This window comes from Marmota marmota, unplaced genomic scaffold (genome assembly GCF_001458135.2).
Source record: "Marmota marmota marmota unplaced genomic scaffold, marMar, whole genome shotgun sequence".
NCBI classification, from domain to species: Eukaryota; Metazoa; Chordata; class Mammalia; order Rodentia; family Sciuridae; genus Marmota; species Marmota marmota.
In genome coordinates, this window is record NW_026000026.1 from 38,329,906 (window position 1) to 38,336,433 (window position 6,528).

The 6,528-nt window shown below is 38.4% G+C and overlaps 1 long non-coding RNA gene across 2 annotated transcripts in view; it reads left to right on the forward strand.

Moving 5' to 3' along the window:
* LOC125619054 overlaps positions 1-3,608 on the forward strand; it is a 12,159-nt gene extending 8,551 nt beyond the window's left edge. For both annotated transcript variants that reach the window (XR_007350531.1, XR_007350530.1), the window contains 2 exons: positions 1,467-1,539; positions 3,299-3,608. This is a non-coding gene — a long non-coding RNA (uncharacterized LOC125619054). The remainder of the gene's footprint in view (positions 1-1,466; positions 1,540-3,298) is intronic.
* Positions 3,609-6,528: the final 2,920 nt, after the last annotated feature.

The window sequence follows — 6,528 nt, forward strand, 5'->3', positions numbered from 1 at the left end:
TTTTTTTTTTTTTTTTTCTTTTTCTCTTGCAGTACTGGGGATTGAACTCAGGGTCACTTTACCACTGAGTTACATCCTCATCCCTTTTTTTTTCTTTTAATATTTAGTTTTTTAGTTGTAGTTGAACACAATACTTTTATTTTACTTATTTATTTTTATGTGGTACTGAGGATTGAACCCAGGGCCTCACACGTGCTAGGCAAGCACTCTACCACTGAGCCACAACCCCAGACCCACATCCTCATCCCTTTTTATTTTTATTTTAAGATGGTCTTGCTAAGTTTCCCAGGCTGGCCTCAAACTTGGATTCTCCAACCTCAGCCTCCTGAGTCACTAGGGTTATGCCACCCTGTCTGGCTTCTCTTCCATTTCTTGGACAACATCATAACCAACTGTGTTCTCAGAATTTATCTACATTTTAATAATCACCTCCCAATGCTGCTCTGCACACTTGCCATCCTCTGATGGCTTAATATGGTTAAGTAACAAAATTCTATCTAACCCCCATTCAGACTCAATTTTCAAATTTCTAACCTGTGTTAGATGCACTATATCTGGGTCTTATGAAATTAGGAATGAACAGTTATCTATCTAATCAACTCACTCAAAATATTAAATATGAAAGGTCTCTACTAGCAGATATCACTCAGGAAATATCTTGTTATCTCCCCCCTTCTTGTTGTCACTTAGTAGGCAGCTGAAAAAATTGCTTACCTTATCTCCAATAATGTCTAGGCTGGATATAGTGGCATACATGTATAGCCCCAGCAACTTAGGAGGCTGAGACAGGAAGATTGTGATTCCAATGCTTGCCCAGGCAACATAGTGAGACCCTGTCTCAAAATAAAAATTTTAAAAAGTTCTGAGGATGTAATTAGTGGCAGAGCACCACTGGGTTCAATCCCCATTACCACAAATGATGATGCTAATGATGATGGTGATGATGTCATCTGCTGCATCTCCATCCTTGTACCCTTGATCAGCCCCCTCTGTAATAGTTCTCTGGGAACCTCCATCCAGGTATTATATCCTGGAAAACACTATTTCAGTTAGCCTTCTGTATTTTTTCTAGCATTTATACTGTGTTAGATATTGTAAGTTATTTAAAGATGATTTAAAGTATACAGGAAGATGTGCACAGGTTAAATGCAAAAAGTATACCATTTTACATAAGGGACCTGAGCATCCTCAGATTTTTTTTTATCTGATGGGGATAGGGGCACAATCCTGAAAGCAGTCTCTTAACACTATGTTAACATTTGTGCCAGAAATCCTACAAGATGATAGCATGGTATATTTGTTTTCAGTTACTGCATAACAAGTAACCACAAACTTAGTTGCTTAAAACAACACAAATTTCATCTTTCACAATTTGTGTGTGCATCTGTGTGTGTCTGTGTGTGTTTACTGGAAATTAATCGTAGGGGGACTCTACCACTGAACCTGCCCTTTTTATTTTGAGACAGGGTCTTGCTAAATTGCCCAGACTGGCTTCAAACTTGCCTTCCTCTTGCCGCAGCCTCCCAAGTAGGATTTCAGGTATGCACCACCACACTGGCTCATCTTTCACAATTTCTATGGGTCAACTATCCAGGTCTCTGCTCAGATCTTATAAGGCTGAAATTGGGGTATCAGGTAGGGCCACTGTTTCATGGGAATGCTCAGAGTCATTCGCCAGGCTGATGCAAGTAGTTGGTAGAATTCAGTCCCTTGCAGCTGTAGAACTCCTAGCAGCTTTGATCATCTTGAAGGTCAGCAGGCAAAAGCCTCTCTGACTTTTCTGCCTTCCAAGGGACTCACCTGATTAAGTCAGTCCCCACAGTATAAATTTCCCTTTTGATAAACATAAAGTTAATGATTAGTAGCCAAGTTTCAGGAGTGATATGTATTATGTTCAAGGGGAGAAGATCATGCAGGGTATATATAACCATCAAGGGTGGCAATTATCTTAGAACTTTACCTACTAAATGGATGAAAGAAAATTTCAACAATAGATGGACTACAACAATCCTATAAGCAAACCTATGTTAAACAGATGTTATCTTGGCTGCCCAGCATGAAAGCCTCCTTATTCTGTTAAGGGAACCACACTTCACTTTCATTGACTGCCTCATTATTTGCATGCAGTGTTAGCAAGACTGTCAGGTTGCTCCACATATGCCTTACCAAGGGGTGGACAAGTGATTCATGCTAAGCCAAAGCTACTCCTTGCCAGAATTAGAATCTTGATAGGAATAACAAAAAGGATAAAAGCAGTTGATTTCATCCAACATAGCTACCAGATTCCCTTTGCTGTTCCAGTACTTGCCTTTTTCCAAAGTTTTCTTTAGTTTTTCTTTCAATTATATAAACTATTCCCTGTTCTTCCAACAAATTCCTTTCTTTTTCTGTAATTTGTAAAACTTTTAGTGGGAGAAATAAACCAAAGATTACTTGACTCCCACTTCAAGCCTTGATGATAACAAATGCATAGTCCTCAGAGTCCTAACAAAGACTGATAAGGCCAAAGATGGCCTTGACTGGCTGGCTGTCACATATTTGTCTGACTGTCATCACCCCTCATTCATAGGGCAATACAAGTGAGTTTCCTGAGCAGCAACTGTCTTGCCTGTTTGTGATTTAACTTAGCATCTTTCTTTGCATCCTTATCACTTAACTTTTTATTGTACTATTTAAATAGTGCCACCTTTTCTCATAAAATAAGACTTTCTCATAAAAGGAGTCATTAAATGAGCCTGACTAAACCAGAAGCAATGTCAGCATTTTACTGCCTTTACCCTTTCAATCAAGCCCCTTCTGTCTCTTTCTCTAGTGCTCTCCCTGCTTTATCTCTGTCAGTAGAATGTAACCCCAGCTAACTGTTTATAATTTTTCCCACTTATTTTGATTGTTGATCAATGAGGACAGGGATCTAATTATATATTTTTTTAACTGATGTTAAACCATAAATACAGAAAAGTTCATCTTGATGACACTTTAATAAAGTAAACATACACAGTAGATAGTTACTTCTCAGATCAAATTAAGAAATTATGACTTCACCCCAGGGTAATCTTGACTCTGACACAATACATCCATTTTCTCTGGCTTTAAACTTCATTTAAACAAAATTTTATAATATGAACTCATGTTCATCAATATCATGCTTTGAGATTAGTCCATATTGTGGGTTCATTCTTATTCTTTGTGGTACATCATTGTGACTATTTATTCTCTACACTTAGGTGTTATCCAGTTTCGAGGTTGTTATGATTTGAATTGTGTCTCCCAGTAAAATATGTTGGTGTCCTACCCCCAGGTTCCTGTGACAAGGACAGAGTCTTTGCAGATATAATCAAGTTAAAATGAGGTCATCAGATTGGGCCTACAATTCAATATGACTAATGTTCATATAAGAAGAAGGAAATTTGGACACAGACACACAGAGAACACTATGTGACAACAGAGGCAAGGACTGGAATGAAGCAGGTAATCCAAGGAATTCCAGGGATATACAACCACCACCAGAAACTAGGAAGAGACTCTTGATTTGTGACTCTACTGATACCTTGAATTTAGACCCTGCCCCCCAGAACTATGACAGAATAAATTTCTCTTATTTTAAACCATTCAGTGTGTATCATAACAGCCTTAACAAACTAATATAGGGCTATTATATAGTGCTGCTGTGAATATTCTAGAGCATGTCTTTTGCTATTCCTATGTATACATTCTGTATACTCAATTCTAGAGGTTGACTAAGCTCAGGTGAGCAGTGTTGTCTTAGGGTCTCTCATGAGCATTTCTAGTTATATGGCAGCTGGGTTTGAAGTCCCCCCAAAGATTTCTTCACTAACATGTTTGAAGCCTGAGCTAGAATAGCTAGAAAATTTGGGGGTTGGTTGGGCATATCTCCCCCTCCCCATCTCTCCCTCCCTCCCCATGCAGACTCTTCATATGACTTGGGCTTCCTCATAATCTGGAGGCCAAGCATAGTTGGACTTCTTACATGGCAGCTGACTTTTCCCAACATGAGCATTCTAAGAAAAAATAATTGAAAATTGTCAGTTTTCTTAAAATGGACTGAAAATTTGCAGTGTCACTCATACCACATGAAATTCAAGTCAAAGACCAACTTAGATTTAAAGGGATGAAAAAGGTGCCCACCTGTTGATGGGAGGAGTAGCATGAATCTACAGGGAGGAAAGAATCAATAGTGATATTCTTAGAGACAAACTGCCATACTCAATAAGGGTTTAACAGTTGCATGTTGTTGGGTGTGGTAGCACATGCCTGTAATTCCAGTGACTTGGGAGGTGGAGGCAGGAGGATTGCAAGTTTGAAGCCAGCCTCAGAAATTTAGCAAGACCCTATCTCAAAAAAATTAAAAAGTACTGGAGATGTAGCTTAGTGGTAAAGCATACCTGGGTGCAATTCCAGTATTTAAAAAAATGTTACATATGACCAAGATCCCTTTGATTAAGTATAAAGAAAAATATGATCTTATTAAAAAGATGTGGGTAGCTTACAAAATCAAAGGGAAAACTCACAGAAAAGATAGGAGTCAGAGAAGTTCAAGCTATGCAGCTCATACTAATGGACAGGCTTTTCAAGACAAAACATCAGGATTAATCAGCTTAATCTGTTTCTGGTACTTGTCTCACTGCTCAAGATTCAAATTCTAAGGTGAAAATATTTACAGCATAAGTTGGATAATGTGTTCAAATCTCATCCAAAAGAACATAATCCCAATAAAACTGCATAAAATGGGAGAAGATCATTTAGAGACTTTCCAAGAGGAAGAACTATAATGCTAGGCTGCATAGGCAGAAAACACTTATTTTCCAGGATGTTCTGTGTGTAAATTTGCCTAAAATTAGAGGTCTGGTCAGAATTTTCCCCCTGCCTATAATTTTATTTTCCAAACACCTACCTATGCTATATTGTCTATTTCTGTGATTTTAATGCAGTTTTCAGCAAACTTACAACATATAATTTGGAATTATTAGCCCTCATTATTTTATGTAGCTTAGAACTAATAACATTTCTTCATCTTTTAGTCTATTTATAAGGAAGAGTACACCTGATAGCATTTGGGGAAAATAATAATCAACTTCTTTTCTAATGTTTCTCTTAAGTGTGAGGATGACACTGAAGGGAAATAATTTGTATATTAAAATAATATGTTTTTAACTTTTATTTGGAAAATTTCAAATATACAAAATATAAATGAAGAGAGGATAGTATGATGGAATTCTGTGTTCCGATCACCAATTAACCTGTAGTCTATTTGGTTTTATTCAGCTGCCCTCACTTTGTTAGCAGATGTCTCTGGTGCCCAGATCACATCTTAACTGTCTCTGGCTTCAGGCCTGGCAGGCTGCTCCAGCTTGCACTGACTGTCAGCTTTATTGTCTTTCTGTTTCCTGGCCCAGGACTATCACCTATTTGCAGTAGTTTGCTCAATGTTGGATGCCTTTGCTCAATGCCCATGCACAGCCTGGAGGTGCATGAAAGTTAACATTTTCCCAAAGTCAACTTCTACCAAAGAGGGGTTTAAAGTTCCAGCCATCTGTCAGGCCAGTTCTGAGAGGCTCCTGTCAACTTCTCACAGTTCTCAGGCTATTGAGTTCCTGCACAATCAATGCAGGATCCTTACATTGACTTTTCCTTCCTCCCTACATTACCCTTCACATCTCACATTTGCTTCCTATAGCTACCGCACCTCCCCCCCCCCAAAAAAAAAAAAACTCCCTGCATCTAAGTTCCTGTCTCAGGGTCTATATTTAGGTGGACTCGAGCTATGACTGGCATCTTCTTAACCAATCATAAATTTTGGTTACCATGAAAATCCAGTATTCAGGGCTGGGGCTATAGCTCAGTGGTAGAATGCTTGCCTAACATGTGTGAGGCACTGGGTTCAATTCTCAGCACCACATACAAATAAACAAATAAAATAAACATCAACATCTAAAAAAATTTAAATCCAATATTCATCCAGCTATTTGTGAGGCTGAAGCAGGAGAATCACCAGACTCTGCAACTTAGCAAGACTGTGTCTCAAAACAAAAAAATATATATAAAGAGGATGAGGACAGCGATATAGCTCAATGGCAGAGCATTTGACTAACATGTGTAAGGCCCTAGGTTCAATCTCCAATACCTCAAAAACAAACAAAAAACAAATCTAATGTTCATTTACATGATGCTCATTTTGTAGACAAGACTCATTTTTCAAGATGCTATCCAATGGCATTAGAGCAGATTATGCTAAGTGAAGCTAGCCTATCCCTAAAAAACAAATGCCAAATGTCTTCTTTGATTTAAGGAGAGTAACTAAGAACAGAGTAGGGTTGAAGAGCATGAGAAGAAGATTAACATTAAACAGGGATGAGAGGTGGGAGGGAAAGGGAGAGAGAAGGGAAATTGCATGGAAATGGAAGGAGACCCTCAGGGTTATACAAAAGTACATACAAGAGGAAGTGAGGGGAAAGGGAAAAATAATACAAGGGGGACAAATGAATGACAGTAGAGGGGGCAGAGAGAGAA